The sequence below is a fragment of the Anas platyrhynchos genome, chromosome 19 (assembly GCF_047663525.1).
Source record: "Anas platyrhynchos isolate ZD024472 breed Pekin duck chromosome 19, IASCAAS_PekinDuck_T2T, whole genome shotgun sequence".
Classification (NCBI taxonomy): Eukaryota; Metazoa; Chordata; class Aves; order Anseriformes; family Anatidae; genus Anas; species Anas platyrhynchos.
This window is the reverse complement of record NC_092605.1, coordinates 2,431,950-2,449,145: the sequence shown is the minus strand read 5'-3', so window position 1 is coordinate 2,449,145 and position 17,196 is coordinate 2,431,950. Positions and strand designations below refer to the sequence as shown.

The 17,196-nt window shown below is 48.2% G+C and overlaps 1 protein-coding gene across 3 annotated transcripts in view; it reads left to right on the top strand.

The window, feature by feature from the left end:
- Positions 1–17,196, top strand: part of KCNJ2 (potassium inwardly rectifying channel subfamily J member 2) — a 58,496-nt gene that overhangs the window by 35,195 nt on the left and 6,105 nt on the right. Inside the window, exon 1 of one of the 3 annotated variants that reach the window (XM_072025915.1) lies at positions 668–734. The exons of 1 other annotated variant lie outside the window; for it this stretch is intronic. The gene's annotated coding sequence lies outside the window, so the exon portion shown is untranslated. Of the gene's footprint in view, positions 1–667; positions 735–12,525; positions 12,711–17,196 lie in introns of those variants that run through there. One more of the 3 variants, XM_038165291.2, reaches the window with a different exon arrangement.

Below are 17,196 nucleotides of genomic sequence, written 5' to 3'. Positions count from 1 at the left end.
AAAAAAAAAAAAGGCATGCAAGCCTCTCAGAAACCCATCAAAAGTAGTAACACGTGTCATCACAGCAGCAAAACAACCTAACCCCTGGCCCACCCCAAGGCAAGGTGCTGGGTGAGCTGGGTGCTGAGGTGAGGTACGAGCACCCTCCTGCATGCCCAGAGCTCTGCATATACTCCATGCATCTTCAGCAGCAAGGCAACGCGTTGGGTGGAAGCTCAGCGGCTGCTTCCCAGCCACCCAGGGCAGCAATTGGCTTTTCTTTCCGTAGCTGGAAGTAGTTCACTCTGTTCTTGTCTTCTCCACAAAATTTACCAGATGAAGCAAAATTGTAACAACAAAGAGAAAACGCAAACCAGTTTGCATTGGACTCCTGTATCGTGATTATAGCTGCATCTCAGTTATTTTCTCTTGGAGAGTAAGAGTATTGTTCTGGGTCAAGATTAGTTTATGTCAAAGGGAATATAATAAGAGATTATTATATAATTTATTTTTCCAGATTTGCCTACCACCATTCATTAAGGCAGCTGGCATTTCCTTCCCCATTATCATGTATCATTATCATGTATCATTTAGTGCATATTTTATGTGAGGCTGATTTTCAGATGTGGGACATAATACATATCCCTTTGTTTATCCCTTGTTTCTCAAACACTGTGCAGGAGGTCTGACTCCAGCTGCCCGTCTAAGAAGAAGCGTCACATTTACACGGTTACTCGCAGTTCAGGCAATAACAGGTACCAGTGCTTGTGTGGGAAGAAAAAATTGTTTGTAAGCTTTTTTTAGCTCTGAAATCTTTGCTGGTTTTGAGCTGGGAACCTGCAAACAGGAAGAGTTGGTGTCTGTGGCTGGCCTCAGAGGCCTGTGTGGGGAGGCGACTGACAGCACCTTTGGTTCCAGGTTCCAGAGGGAGCGCGGCAGAAGTGAATATAAATGAAAAAATGAACATTCAGGGGTTAGGCTGGGCTGAAAAATGTGTGTCCACGTTTTCATGGGGCCTAAAATCACAACACCGGGGCAACTTTGTGAATTTAAACTGTTTATTGGGGTCAGTCCAAGGGGCTGAGGAGACGACTAAGGGGAAATCAGACAGACATCACGGGGGGGAAAAGGAAAACTGGATAACTCCTTTTTGACCTCCTGTTGCTCCCTAGAAAGCTAGGCTTTGTTGGCAGCCGTCATATCGCCTCCCATCAGCCAGCACAGGCTTCACGCTCTGCTTCCCTCGGTACACAAACGGGGTGCCAGAAGGGCCCAGGAGCTGCAGGGCCCAGGCTCTGGGACGAAGTTCTGGGGGGGTTCTGCGCCCCTACTCGGCCGGCTCCGGGCTCGTAGCCCCCGGCCCAGCACCCAGGGCCCAGGGCCCGGCGCCCACCTGCGCCCGGAGCCGCCCGGCCCCGCTCCCGCCGCGGCTCCGGCCGGGGCCCTCGGGCGCCACCTGCTGGGGGCCCACGGAGCCACCGCCGGGGCCCCCCCCCCGGTCCCTTCCCGGCCCCCGCCGGGGCCTCGCCTCAGCGGCTGGGGGCCGGGGGTGCAGAAGCTCGGCGGGGTCCGGGCGTTCAGCCGCGGCCTGACCCTGGGGATCTGCCTCAGGGGGCCGCTTTTCGGTGCTGCCGAGGCAGCTGGAGTGGAAACGGTTCGGGTGTGCTGTCCCCAGTGGGGTCCCGGCTGTTCCTAAAGGGTGTGAGGAAAGGCGGCGTTACCCTGTTGTCAGCCAGCCCCTGGTACTGCCCGACCATCCTAGGGAAGCCTGGAACAGGACTTTAAGGCTTCCCGAAGCTGCCCTGTGAGGCTCAGTAGAGTAAATCCAACTCAGAAAGTAAACGGTTTTGGTACAAAAACTGATACGACATGTGCTCCGTCCGGCTGATTTATTCTATATCATTCCTCTTTATATATAGAAGCAAAAGCTGAGAGGTTGCTTGATTTGCCAGCTTAGGTATATATAGCCAGTCAAAACTGGCCACGCTCCACTAGGAACTTTTCAAATAGGGCAATGATCTATTTGTGGCCAAAGATACTTATTTCAAGAGGTATCAGTGACAAGAAGCAAAGAGCTGCTTGTTTGTTTGGACCAGGGAACGTGTGTGCGTGTAGAAAGGCAACGCTACGTTTATTATGCAAAGCTACACACAGAAGGACTCCAAAATAGAAATGCCTTAATAATTATCTCATATTCAGTGCCATGTCCACTTCTGAACGCACATTTTCCATTGAACAGCTTCGTGCGTTCTCTCACGCATGGGAGTAGCTCCAATTAAACATCTGCTGAACCATCTATATCATCATTCTCCTTCACATCCTTTCTTCAAACCCTCCTTCGCAGCAGCGTGTGTAGGAAGCTCCACAACTGTCAGGCAGCTGGTCCGCTGCGACTACTGGGCATTGTATTTGTTCCTTGTGTTTCCCCATCTTTGATCACAGGGTGTCTCTCAGACTCGCCTGACAGGGCAGGAACTATTTTTGGTCTGACGTTCATTCGGCACGATTCCTGCTTAGCCCAGGTGCCAAAATGAGCTGACAGCCTGTATGTGACCATCGCACAAAACAGCAGTAGAGAGGAGACAGCCCCGAAGCCTCCCCAGTACTGCCACTTTGTGCTGTGCCTCAGGGCAGTGTCCGTACTGGGTGTCCAGCACACTGTCTGGGTGGAGTTGCCTTTTGGGTGTGTTGTTAATTTTTCAAATTTTGACCGATAAGTGTTTCATTGTGATAGGCATGCCCTAAGTGGGGTGTGAAAAATAAGGCTTATGGATAAATGGGTAGGTCCCATTTCAGATCATCAAATAGAAATCAGAAAAGACCCTGGTAAATGTACTCTAGGGGGAAGCTTCCTTGCCCACCCAGGTCAAGGGCCTTACTCATGTTGAGTAAAGCTGACCCCACCAATTTCAATAGCACAGTTTCCAGAGGGACCTGTGGTGGGATGTGAGTAGAGAAAAAAAATCTGGTAACCTTATTGCAGTTGTTGCATTACTCATTGCATATACTGATTAAAACCTCTTCTATTCAGTGATCTCATTTTCCACAGGCAAAAAATTCACCTTTCCCTTGTCAGTTCTTTCATTTATGAGGGCATGGCACAGCGTCATTCCTGAACTGGCAGCCACTCCTTTTGGAGGGCCAAATACCCATGCCTTACTGGGTCCTCTTTCCCTTTCCTCTCATTTTATCCTTCTTTTTGGAGAAGTACCAAGTAAAACCATCAAATATAGTCACCATCCCATTTTAGCTGAATCCCCCATGAGGCATAAGCCCTGCACAGCTTTACACACCAGAAGCTGTCTCCCAACACCCTCCAGCAAACCTATGGCTGTTGGTGCAAAGACCAAGCCCCACAGACTTCCCTTGGTACGGTCCGTACCAAAGATGCAGAGGGATGATTTTGGAAATGCTGGCATTGGCAATACTCAGGAAGTTGGGTGCAAAGCTCTAGCAGGTAAAAGCAGAATTGCATGTTGAGTGCATATGTCTACACATGTGGATGCGGGACTGAAACAACTCCCATCACTTTCCTTACGTTCGCATTAATAAGTGGGACAGCGCCTGCCAATTCCATCTCAAGTTTCGTCCCTCTGAAATATGTGCACTTTCACCAGCTGTGTATTTGGCCCAGGGTAATTACTATAGTGCTAATTTTACCAGAGATGATGAAAGCGCTGGAACAGCCTAACCATATAAAGGGAGGAGATACATACAGCTGATCCAGTCTTCTGGATCCTTTTTTGAGCAAAGGAAGTCATGACTTTGACTTGTAGATTTGTTCCTTAGGGAGGCTTCTTCTTACAGAGCTAGCCGAAACCCAACTGAGGTTAGAAAAGAGCAAGGTCAGGGATACTTGTGTGCTGGAAAATAAAAAGCACTGAGCGCTGAAGTGTTGCCTTGTAGTAAATTACCTTATACGGATTAAATTACTCAAATAGATCTGCTTCTTTTCTTTTCTCTCCTGTGAGAGAAGCCACTTCCAGACACCAAAAGCACAAAGATGCTTGAAAGTCTTCTATTTCTCTCTGGACCTTCCAAAAAGATTCAAAGTCAATTGAAATTTCTAATGAGGACTCAGAACAGATATTTACTCTATCCAAACCAGTTCAGCTTGAAAAAATTACAGTATGGTCAGAGGAAAAGCAATTTGCCAGAGCTTGAAGAGTGTGAATAATGCAAAGCAAACAGCTCTCTGCAGTGTTCACTTATGTTTTCAGACCTGCTCACCTTTATTGTGCACCCACCCTGGCTTTACCTGGCGGTGCTGGTGGCCAGAACCAGGGGTGGTGAATAATGAGAGCTGAGCTGGTGGGTGATTTCTAACTTCTGAAAATTTGGAGGATTTTTTTTTTTTTTTTTTTAACAAAGCACACAGGAATGATTGGCGCTGTTGGCACTCGATCCTAAGCACCGGAGCCATCCCATTAGCAAGGATGAACAAAGCCATCCCGTTGTGCCCGGCTCTGCTCTATTTTGCAAAGGTTTTTATGTCACCTTTTCTGTCAGAGAGCACAAGCACCTTCCAGTACTGTAACAAGCGACATGACGAGCCTCTGTTCATTCTCTTTATCTCTTTGTCTCTCTGGCTGCCTCTCTCACTCTTTACTCTTTGCCACTGATTGCCTCGACATGTGATCTCTGGCCTTTGTCAAACCAAGATAGTCAGAACTCGAGTGCGGAGCGTTCCCTCTGCCTGAGCCCTTACCGGTGGCCTCGGTAGGCAGTTAGCTCTGAAGTTAAGCATGCGATTAGGTCAAAGCAAAATACAGATCTAAGTGCTACTCTGAATAAAGGCGGTTCCTGTCTCAGGACTCAGCAAAAGAACACGGCCTTCCTGTAATCAGACCATCTTTTTGTGAGCCGAGGTCTGACAGTGTGTTTCTGTGGATTGCTTTATGCCACCAACAAGCTGACTTGTGCCAGCCTGGCCCCCCTATGCCCCTTACTCTCTGCAGCACCCATTCCCGTGGGAAGAGCAAGCACAGGCCCAGGAAACCTCTGGAGTCCCAGGGCCTGCAATGCCAGCGGCAGGCCATGGTGTCACCGTGGGCTGCAGCAACTTCGACATTTCATGAATTTCTGTACTGATTTTTTTAATACTTGATGAGAAATGGCACAATCCTTTTCCCTCCAGTCTCTGTCACAAGGTTGCTTAATAAGGTTTGGGCATTAGCTCAAATAATATTAGAGGATCAAAGCCAACTTTTGAAGTATTAGGGAGATTACAAAGAAGTGCATGGCTCATTCCTTCTCAGGCACAACATCTACTAGCACAAAACCGGGGGGAGCCTCCTTCTGGGGCCATCCTTTCCAAGGGCCAAAGCAGCACAGGACATGCAGTTCGGCCCAAAATTTAATTCAGGATGCCCAGAAGTGGGTGGGGAATCCTCCCTCCCCTCTGTGTCTGCACAAGCGAAAGGCAAAATTTAGCCTGGAGGCACAAAATGACATCAGAAAAGCAAATAAGCAGCGCAAGATTACGATAGGAAAAGAAAGGAAGCAGTGGCATTTTCTTGCCGAAGATTATTTCCTCTCTGACGACAGATTTTTCAAATGACAGAGGTGTTTTAGTGGGTGGGCCTTGAAGGCCCGGTCCAAATAATCAGTCAAAAACAATATCAGGAAGCTTAACCAACAATCTGAGCTTGGTATGGCTTTACTCATCTGTTCAATTTTAGTTTTGAGGGAAATTTAGGAAGGTGCCAGCTAATTTAATTCGTCTACCTCCTTCCCAGCCATGCGGGAGTTACGAGTGGGGCTGGGCAGCCATTTTGTGCCAGCGATCCACTCCCCTGATTGCCCTGGCTGCGCAGCTCCCGGCCAGGCTCTCCAGCAAGGAAGAAAAGATGCCGAGACCATGGCTGTGAGAGGTTGTGTGGCCTTTGTGGGTGCCGCTGTGGAGCCGAAGAGGGAATTGCTGTGCCCGGTTGGAGGTGACATGCTTTGGAACAGCCGGCCCAGTCACCCGGTCTCCTATCAGGGAGTAGTCTGCACCACGGCCATCAAGATGGAGTTCCGCATGTGATGTAAATAGGCACAGTGCTAGCTCCTCAGGAAATTCAAGCTTGTTTTCTACTGTATTCTGTATTTTTCCTTCCACAATGGCCAATGATCTAACTCTCTGTTTTCAGCAAAGTTTATTTGCTTTCCGGCAGAGAAAATAAACTCTGATGTTGTCATTTACCGTGTGGCCACGCAGTCCAGGCCAATTCTGACGTTCTGGTACAAACCAGTGGAAAACACTGAGGACATTTTTATCTAAGCTAATATAATAGACTAAAAAATCTAAGAAAGTTAGGAGAGCAGTAATTAATTCACAGGGCAATGTTAACACAAACTAGGTGCCTCTGAGTTTATCAACGCACAGTTTTCACTAGAGTGGCTACAGTGATTGGCAGTAAAATACAGTGATAGATAAAAAAAAAAAAAAAAGACCATCAACAGAAATACAATATGCATATTGCAATGCAGGGAAGCCATGTAGGATTTTAACAGAGGTAATCTCAGTCACTTCTAGATCTTGAATCCCACTTATTTCACATCATCTTTCCTTCAGGAACTGCCAGGCATCACCTGAGAAAGTGGAGGCTGAATCACTTAGGTGAACCAACTTGTATATAGGTTGGCAGGACAGTTGCAGAAATACTTTGTGTTAATTTTGCTTAGAAAAGATGAAAAATTTCCATCTCTTCCCATTGGAAATTTCCCCCATTTCCACCTACAGTGGCACACACACAGTGACAAAGGCCAAATCAGATCTCTACTTCATCCCTTCTCTTACAGCAGTACTGGAATTAGGAAAAACACGGGTTGGTAGCATTGCCCCTTGCTTGTCTTGCACAGAACACCTAAAAGTAAGCTCCCTCTGTGCTTGCTTAGCGCTCCGCTGCTGTGCCAGAAGGGTCGGTGGGCAAGATGCTGCAGGAGCGGAGAAGCGGACCAGAAACACATCTTCACATGCAGCTCTCTCCCCACCCTCACACTTTGGCTAACAGCCATTTGCAAGGATCAACTCATCAGACTCAGAACTTCCAGGGAAAGAGGTTTAAGTTTTGTTCCTGCGTCTCTGAGCTCAGAGGGCTCTGCAGGTGAACGTTTGAAAGGTGGCCAAGCACGACATGGGCTCCCGAGCGAGTACGTGGCTTGACTGGTGCTATCCCACAGCAGGGTATGCATTGAAAACCCTGTGAATACCTGCTCCCTTGATAGCCCTCCTGCTTCCATACAGTACTCACATCACTAAAAATTTGCAAGCCAGAGAAATACAAAGATATTCTTACCCTGTTCTGTTCAGCTGAGCGTGAGCCTATCCTGATTTTAGAAAATCTGGCAGGCCAGTAACACTAAACAACTGAAGCTGTAAGGAAGAGAATGAAAGTGTAGTCACACAGTTTTGTATGTGTAAGTTGCTGGCTCTTAACCCTTTTCCTTCCAGGAATTGTCAGGTTCCCTATGTCAGCTCCATGGGCATGTTCTCACCACTCTGGCTAGTTTTATTAACCATTAACTCCCTTTCCCTTGAGATATCCAAAGAATGGGAACTATGGAAAATGATTACAGAGATTAATAGGAAAATATTAGCTTTATTAATATGCAAATCCTTGGGCAGTTTTACCACTTATTCTAAGGTCATTCTCATTAATCTGAACATATGTTCCCCATTGCCTTTGAGGAAAAATTGCCATAGCTGACTGAGGGCTGGAGGAGTTACAATAAACAACATTGCCATGTCACAAATTATACTAGATGTCCCTCAACTTTACCGTATTTCCAAAATAATAAAAAAAAAAATATCCATAATCCTAAACTGTGAAAATGGATAACTAAATGGTTATACAAATGTCTTTCTAAAGCAAATCTTCCAGAAAGTGAAGAACGTGCAAGGTGTACATTAAATGGCAGATTTACATTCCCTAATCATTTTTAGGGTTTTTGACCCTGTACTGGTAAGTGTCGTTTGAGACCTGGGAGATCTCCCCACACCTTGTGTCATCTGTGTCCCCTCACTCCCCCCTTTTTTAGCCATATCTTATTGTGTCTAAGAGTTTAGCTGGAAATTAAAGATCCTTTAAAGTAGGCATCTTAATTCAGTGTGAATCAAACCACATGGAATATGGTGCTGGAAATAAGTTTTCCTTGGCAGAACTTCTTGGGTTGCTTTTGGATTTCTGGTTATATACAGTTACTGTTAGCTATGGATTACTGTTTGTAATTCATTATTTCGAGATTTCTTCACCTTGCTTCCCACATCCACCATCTGCAGTAGCAATGACTGAAAGCATTTACTTTAATATTTCAAAATATAGCCACCAGTTGGTGGTTTGACTTTACAATCAGACTGAATTAGACAGACTGAAATCTTCAGCAAAGATTTTGGACACACTGTATCTGGGAAGGAAAGAGAGAAAATGTGAATGGTGTGTGAATTCCGCTATTCTCGGTGATATAAAACAATTCAATTTCCTATGCCATATTTCACTCCTTCTATGAACAAGCACAGTATTATCCAGTATAACCATGTCACTGGCTGCACATCTGTATATTCTATTTGCTTGCAAGGTACAAAATATATTTATTTGCATTCTCAAGTCTTATCAAACATGTAACTGACTCCCTCTGGAATTTCCATTGGATTCACCCATTCCTTTTATTGCAAATGTGGCTTCATTTTTCCTTGGAGATCCCAGCATTAGATCTATAAAGATCCAGTTAATGTCTAAACCCCAGGGGGTTGATGTGAATGGGGAAACCACCTTTTCCTGGTGAATTTTTTCCACTTGACTTAATGGTTAGAGAAGAAAGGCTAACTTATGCCAGTTTACATGCATGGAAATGGTGAGACCAACAGAAAGCACAACACGTTATTTACAGCATTTCTTCTTGTGGAAACCGACTGCTTTGATTCTACCAGACCATGTTTTCCTTGCAAATACAATACAATCAAGCTATTTTCAGCTGGCAATAAAATCCTTGAGAACCAAAGCAGATTTGGCCACTTTAAGAGATGGAGACTAATGCAATCTGATAATTAGGTCATTTCACCGCCAAGACAGAAAAACCAATTTAATAACATGCAGTAAGACAGGGGCGAGAGCCTCTGGGTCCCAGCTGGCAAGATCTGTGCCTGCAATACCACTCTCCAATTTGCTTCTGCAGGTCATCTGCAGATCTCTGCAAGACTGAGGGAGAGGGTGGCTGTGATGGCAAAGGTGAGAATGACGCCGGAAAACAGAAAATACATGTATGAAGAGAAAAGCCTTTCCTTTCACTAATGTGAAAGGCTGAAAGATGTATGAGAAAAAGCATCCCCACTATGCTAATGGCTCCTTTTCTTACACTTCCTACCCTAGTTTGAAACATAAATATTCTGCTTTGCCAGAGCCCTTTCAATCCCTTGATGCCGTTTCTTCTGCAGATAGTGGATCTTGCCTTGAAAACTCCTCAGACCATGACTATCTCCTGCAGCTCGTCTAATATTTCAGTAAGGAGGCTCTATGTGGTGGCAGAAAGGTACTTCTCTAGCTAGACTACATCAAATGGGAAAACATTGAGAAAAGAAAAACAAACCCTCACTCACTCTTGAGGGTTAAGTTTTCAGCTGTCTCTCACCCTCTTTGTCCTGGCTTGTTGCAACAGGAAAGGGTTTTTTAGAAACCTTTCTTGTAACTTCAACTTCCCTGTTTGGGGAGTTTGGGAGTACTTCTCTTGCTGAAGCTCACGCAGACGAGAGACAGCTTTGTTACACTTCTTATAATCTGTGTAATAGATTAGAATCAATATTTCATTCTAAGAAGAGCTTTCTGGGCAGAGTTGCTTCAACTTTAAGAAAGCTATAAAATAGCCATGATGTTTATATTCTAGCCTTCTTCACCGTGAAATGCTAAATGGCTTGGCCTGCATGTCCGTTCTGCCGTGAATAAGACTTACTCATATCGGCAGATCCGGGCTCTCTGGGTCTCGTAGGTCAGTAGCCTTTATCAGTCAGTTTACATGAGTAAAGGCTGAGTAAGAGTCTGTAAGGTCAGGCTTTAATCGGTAACATCTTGCGGGTATTGTGCAGAGATTTGTTGAACCCACCCTCCAGCACGCTGCATGTATTGTCAGCAGAGCATTTCGTAGCTATAGTGTATCACAGCACCTTGGTTTCAGTTACGCTCAGATGAGCACACACCTCAACGTGGGTCAAGTCATTGCTATTTTAGCTGTTCAGAGGATGCACACATACGTTGAGAGAAATTAGGGATTTTTTTTTCCTCTGGTGTGGTTACATGGACTGTGTAGTATTTGTCCCTATGACTTTCAAATCCTGTGGATGGGTGACCTTGGTCTTACTGAACATAAAAAATAATTGTCTTTCCCTCTTGCAGATTTTTTTTTCCAGTTTAATCAATCAGGAGAAACTTACCTGAGCTATAAGACTTTTTATTTTTTCAATTAAAAATTAACAGAACCACACAAGAATAATTCATAAAAAATATGATTGCCCAACATGGAAGATTGCTCAATATACAAAAGAAATGTCTTTTCTTCCCCTCTTGCCACCGTGCAAACTTTGCATATCCTGCACACACAACACTGGGGACTTATAAAAGCAGCTGCATTTGGTCATTGTGTTTGTTGCTGCACCAGCGCTGTGCTTCCTCATTCAGAATATAGGGAACTCGACAAATACTGTAAATGACAGCAGTGACAGCGGCAATTGTTCAGCAACAACCTGAGAGTGTTTGTTTTTTTCAAGCCTTTACTCCATGAGAAAGCATTTAGGCACAGCATTTTTATTGAGTATTTAGAGACTGCTAATGTCAGTTATAATCTCCCAAAACCGGTGAGGAGGAGGAGGAGAGCTTCAGCGACCTGCTGGTGACTGCAGGCACTGGCATTGCTGTGGGAAGCAGGGCATCATCTTTAGAGCCTCTTGTGGGTATGGTAAGAAGCTCCCTGGCAGAGGGGACCGGGCTGTCCCCTGGGGAGAAGGTCTGACTGCTGCTTCACGCCACCTTGTCCCTGAAGCCACCCAGCGCCTGCTTGCTGGGCATTGCAGCAGCTACCATTGCAGCCCTGGGTGCAGTTTAAGGTGCTCGCGCCAACTTCTAACACCTTGTGTGGTCTGCGAGCCTTGCGTTCAGCAGTCACCTTCGCTCTTATTTTTCTAGCACAGCACACAGGGCTCTCTGATGCAGTTCAGCTGTTAGCATTCAGGAACTCGGCTTTCCGCGGGCAGCAGGAGAGCGCTGCAGCAGAGGACACCTGCCTCGGAAACTAACACCCCTGCACTGTCCATCAGAGCTGGAGTTTGGCAAACTTCAGAGCATGCTTACAAGGCTGTTTTTGTTCCTGAAGGGCTCCCAGCCAGACATTTCATCCTTGTTTTCTTTGTCAGATGTCTTAGGCCACGTCCACTGTGGGGAGGACAAGCTATTAAATATCATTTTGATTTCTGCACATTTCACCAGTGGCCAGACAGCCTGCTGATCGCACTGCCACAGGTGATCTCTGAAGCGAAGAGACGGGTCCCATGTACTGCAGGCACTTTTCTTGCTTCCAGCTTTGCTCTAAAATACCTTAGTTCAGGGATCAAAGCTCTTATTTTGGAAGGGACGTTAGATTTCAAAGAGAAGGATGTTAATTTAAAATAGCGGTAGTGCGGTATGCCTGACTTGTGTCTCGTGCACACGAGGGTTGGATGTTTGCGATTAGGTACCCTGCATTTTAGCATTTCTCTTCCCCGAAATAAAGATGGAATGTGACTACAGAAAGGAACAAAACTGTTTTCTCCCTGCTATTGTTTCTTCCTACACCGGCCCTCGGACACAAGTCCGAGACGAGAAAACTGGAGTGAGCAGACACGCAGATCCCCTGGCACCTTCACAAGCTGCCCATTAAAACCCTTCCCGGTATGGGGGGGAAACACCCGTGGGCAGGTGCTTGGTGGCCGCGGGCTCAACCGGTGGATGCAGGGCAGAGTGGGCGCCCTGGGGCTCGGGGGAGGCTGGGCTGGGTGCTCCGGGCTTGGGTGTACTGGGGATGGGTGCCTTGGGGATGGGCGCTTCGGGGATGGGTGCTCCGGGGATGGGTGCTCCGGGGCTTGGGCGCTTCGGGGCTTGGGCGCACCAGGGATGGGCGCTCCGGGGATGGGTGCTCCGGGGATGGGCGCTTCGGGGCGTTGCGGGGTTTGGATGCCCCGGGGCTCGTGCGCTCCAGGGCTGGGTGCTCAGGGGATGGGCGCCCCAGGGATGGGCGCCCCGGGGCTTGTGCGCTTCGGGGACGGGCGCTCCGGGGATGAGCGCTCCGGGGATGAGCGCTCGGGAGCTTCTTCGCTCCCACCTCCGCCTCCCCTCCGAGCCGCCCCCGTGCTCTCCGTGCCCCGCGGCGCCCCCCGGCGGGGCAGCCCCGCGCCCAGCCCCGCTCCGCTCCCAGCCCCGCGGCTCCCCCCGGCCGGGGCCGCTCCGCCGCTCTCCCCGCAGCCCCGCGCGGCTCGGCTCGGCACGGCCCGGCCTCCTGCCTCCCATTGGTCCGGGATAGCGCCGAGGGCGGGGACGGCCGGGCCGCTATTAAACATCCCATGGCAGCCCGCAAAAAGGGGCAGCGGCTCATTGAGTGGCTCAGTTGCAAAGCGGTGCGGCGGCGGCGGCCGGCGGGCACCTTGGGATTGGCTTGCTGCGTCCCCCCAGCTGCTGGATCTTACGCCCTTTTAACTCTCTAAGCACCTCTGTTAAGGCCACCGGCAGGTAAGGAGAGCCTTCTTATTGCATCTCTTGCAAATGGTCCCCCCCGAGATGCCAGCCTGCTTTCTGGGGGCAGGGGTGAGGCACCGGGAGCTGGCCAGGGGCATGCAGGGTGCCCCGAAATTCCCGAGCCGAAGCTTTCCTTGCTTGGGGAGTTTGTTGCACGGTTCGGCATAACCCCTTGGAGGGGGAACTCCTGCGTTTGTCATGTACCAGACCCGAGCTATTCTCAGTGCCTAAAATAATTAGATAGGTATGCTGGGAACACTCGAGCATCTGCTTGCAGCATCTGTTTATGTTCATAACTTTCCATGCACCAGCTGCTCCCCCCGAGATATTTTATTCGGGGGAAGGGCTGGAAGTTTGCATGACAACTCCGTCTTGCAGGAGCAGCACTGCTCCATCCCTTCCCATTCTTCTCGCCTGTTGTTTCCTGTACGAGAGAAAGGTCAAAAGTATCAAGCTTTAGCGATCAGATGCGTGGTTTTGAAAGGAGTGTCCGAAATGTTTCAGAGGGGTGTGAAACCTACCCGTAACTTCATTCATTGCCCTTATGGAAACGGGGGATTTTCTTTATTTTCAATCATCCTGCCAGAAATAGGAAGAAAGAAAAAAAAAAAACAACATTGCAGCTGGGGAGCCGGTGAAGAGGCTGCATTGTTTCAACGTAGTTCATGACAGCTAGAGGAAAAAATACTGATAAGAAATGGCAGATTTATTTATGGGTTTGAGCGACTGCTTTGTCATCTTCCCGGGCTGGGGCTGCCGCAGGTGCGCGCTGGCTCTGGTGTCCAGTGCTGGGGCCATGCAGCCCCGTCCGGCCCGCAGGCAGTGGCACTTGTTCGGTGCTTCAGCCTTACCTTTACACTTGTTTGCTTTTCCATCCTCACAGCCGGTGCATCAAGTACACCCCCTGGTGATGACTATTTCACTTGTAGCTATTTTGTCATCAGCTAGAAATATCCCGAACCCGGCTCCTTTGCGGGATAGCAGATGCAAACGCCACTTGTGCTTTCCTTTCTCCTGTTTCTTCATACCCATTTCCTTGCATCATCTGTTCATTATATTTTATTTTATTTCATTTTTTCCCCCACTGCCTGATGGCTAAGGACAGATCCTCCTGAAGGCACCTCACTCCTTCGTACCCCGTGTAACGTGAGCCCTGCCAAGTGGAGTGGTGCTGGGCAGCGATGTCCAAGTGCCACAGGGCTTTGGGGGAAGGTGCTTGGGGTGGCCACACACAGAAGCAAGCGAGCAGGGACTGTGGGAACAGGCTTCACTCATGCGAGCAGCTCCTTTGTTCTGTTTACTGAGGACAGCAGGGGAAGGCGCTTCGCTAAGGTAGCGCCGGTGCTCTCTTAGCAACATGTGCCCTGCTCACGCTGCGGGGCTGCGTGGCGTCAGCCTGGGAATAACTGCTCCGAGCGCTCATTAGTGCTCCTCTCTCTCCCCCGCTCTTCTTGCACTTCACAGTTTTTGCTCGGTATTAAACCTTCTGCCCAAATTCCCTTCGAGGTGTTGGTCGCGGTGCTTAGACGTGATGTAAATGTCTCTCCTCTGGGGAAATCTTGAGGGGGATGCTTGCTAAGGGGAAAGTGGGGGTTTGGGTTTCTGGTTGTGGGATTCGCACCAATGTTGGCTCGGAAATGCTGCAGAAGCAGCATAGCCCTGCTTCCCTCTGCTCCTCCAAGCATCCCCTTGAAGCAGAATAAGTCTGTGGCTCTCCCATCCCATCCTATCCTATCCCATCCCATCCCATCCCGGTAACGCTGTGTTGGTGCCAGTGCCGGTAATTACAAGCTGCGTTGCTCTGGTCTCCGATCCTCTTCCAGCAGGAGCGGTAGCGTCAATTAATAATAATAATAACACACCTAGCGATGATTGACTTTACAGCTCTGTGTGTGTGAGCCTGGTTGCAGTGTGTTGAGCCCAATTACACACGGGGTTGGGTTGGTTTGCGGGTTCTGGGTTTGTCTGGTGAGGTTTGTGGGGCTGGTCCCACGCTAGCTGAGCACCTCCAGCCTCCAACGCGTTGCTGTCGGGGTGTGTGGGGGCAGCAGGCTCATTTTGCCTTTCAGCAGCAGGTGGATTAGCAAAATAAGTACCATTAAATTTTCATGCTCACTTCATTGTTCGTGGGATTTCTTTTGGGTGAACTCTGCTGAAACTCGCTGTGCAGCTCAGGGTGAACACAGACCTGGTGGGGCCCAAGCACAGTGCTGGCCGTGTTCCTTTCCCCGTATCCTCCCCATGCCGAGCACTCGCGAGGAAGAGAGGCGATTTGTGTAGCAGAAAGAAGACAGCCACCCCGCCAGCAGCAGCGGAGCATGCCAGAGCTTTGTTGTATAAACTTCAAGGAGCAGGCTGTAAACTTAGCAAAGCGTGCCCCCGGGCGCACCTCCGAGTTTTAGGATCCTCGGAGCCCAGGAGGTGCAGGTCTGCTCCTGGGGCTGAGAGCCGACAGCGTGCAGCTATAAAGCTTTTCTGATGGACGCAGAAATGCTGTGCAGATGTACAGGAGGCAGAACGTGCTCAGACGGTCCGAGTGGGGATATGGCGGTGTGCGATACCTCATTCGGGTCCCAAACTTCTAAATTCAGCCAGCTCGCCGCAGGAAGTTGCCGTTAGGATTTCAGTGATTTGTGGAATTCAAACAAATGTCCTGGGGTCAAGCCTTCTGTGGGGGGAGCTACATATTCTGACACTTGAGACTTTACAGCTTATCTTTCCCTCCACCGCAAGTTTTCCTCTAAAATCCAAGAGACGATGCAGAGGGGGGGAAAAAAAACAAGACTTCAAAATAATCTGTTCCCTAGGTTGTGTATTTCCATCAGCCTGGAACAAAGCAGACTCTGAATGTGGAAGTTGAACGCAACTATGATTATAGGATGTGGTTTAGAAAAGTGATCAATCCGTGAACCAATGCAATGCTTTTTCAGGGAGTTTTGTGTGTGGAATGCATAAACAATTTCACTTTCCCCCTCTACTCAGGTTTCTAAAAATATTTTTAAGATTTTGTTTTTTTTAAGTGAACATTAAAAGAATTCCTTTGTGGTTTTTGAGAAACCTCATGATTAAAAAGGTGCAAGGGAAAAAGTGACTCCCGACATAGTATAGGCTAGATAGTCAGATTAGCATAAGGGCAGTTATACCATCCCGTAAATCTACATTTCACTCAAACGGGACACTAATGAACCCATCAAAAGTTGCCAAAATGTCTTGTTTGCTGCTGAAGTCACAGATGACTAATGTCGGCAAGTAGGGGTTGGACCCATTCTTGCACAACAAACAGAAGTGAGAAAAAAGAGAAGGTAAAAGAAAACCCTGAAGACATCCTCCAGGGAAAAACATCCTGCACGCAACTGCAAGCATGCTGTTGTTCTCTGTTTGTCACCTGCTCCTTTTCCCAACAAGTGTTTGCTGACCTAAAGCCCTCGTGATGTAGTGGAAGGATGTGGGAGGGCCCAGAAACTGTTTGAAATCCCTCAAGTTGTTGGAACACCTCGGCCGGGCTTTGGGCGCTGCTGTTGGGAAAGGAGGTAGACCCGTACGGAGAGTATCATGATTTAATCCCCCACTAACGTAAATGGTGTTTAAGCCTCCTCTCCCATGACAACAGATAGCAGACGCTCCTCGGCACTTGGTTTTGGTTTTATTTCCTCCGTGGGGTGCATGTATGGATGGAGCAGTTGCAGTAATGCATCTCTTCTCCTCTGCAGCATTTCAATTACATTTCCTGATGTACAGTGCATGACTTAATGGATGACGCACTTGTTAAAAGCTAAGCCTGGGTCTAAGCCAGACCTCCCTGAAACAAGTCTGGTAGCTTCTACCCTCCGGAAGAAGGTTTTGTAGCCTCTCTGCTGAGTCTTAATTGCTGGCATCTAAGACCCAGAGGACACTCAGAACCGCTGCCCTTTGGAGCTGGAAGTGGCTGCCTCCTGCTCCCGAGGGGAAGGTGCTGGTACTCTCCACCAAAGGTGTTACGAAGGCTCTCAGCCAGCCCTACTCCACCGTAGCCTTCTGCTGGTTGCATTCACAGAGGCAGATGTTGGCTGTTACCAGGTTTAGTTTGCTTCATATGGCTTAAACCTGATATAAATGTAAAAGCCTTCCAGAACCCAAAGAGTTGATGACATTACGGGTACTAACGCAGCCTTTATTCCTCTCATTTGCAGAGAGCACACAATGCCTTGTTAACTCCCACTTAATAAAAACAAACAAGCGAATGAACAAAAAAAAACAACATAAGTTCTATGCAATGTAACTTCAATACATAAAGGGGACTTATAAGAAAGAGAGGGTCTGTACTGGCAGGACAAGGGGAGATGGTTTTAAACTGCAAGAGTGCAGATTTAAATGGGATATAAGGAAGTTATTTTTCACTAAGGGTGATGAGGCCCTGGCCCAGGCAGAAGCTGTGGGTACCCTGTCCCTGAAGGTGCCCAGGGCCAGGCTGGGGGGGCTTTGGCCAGTCTGGGCTGGCTGC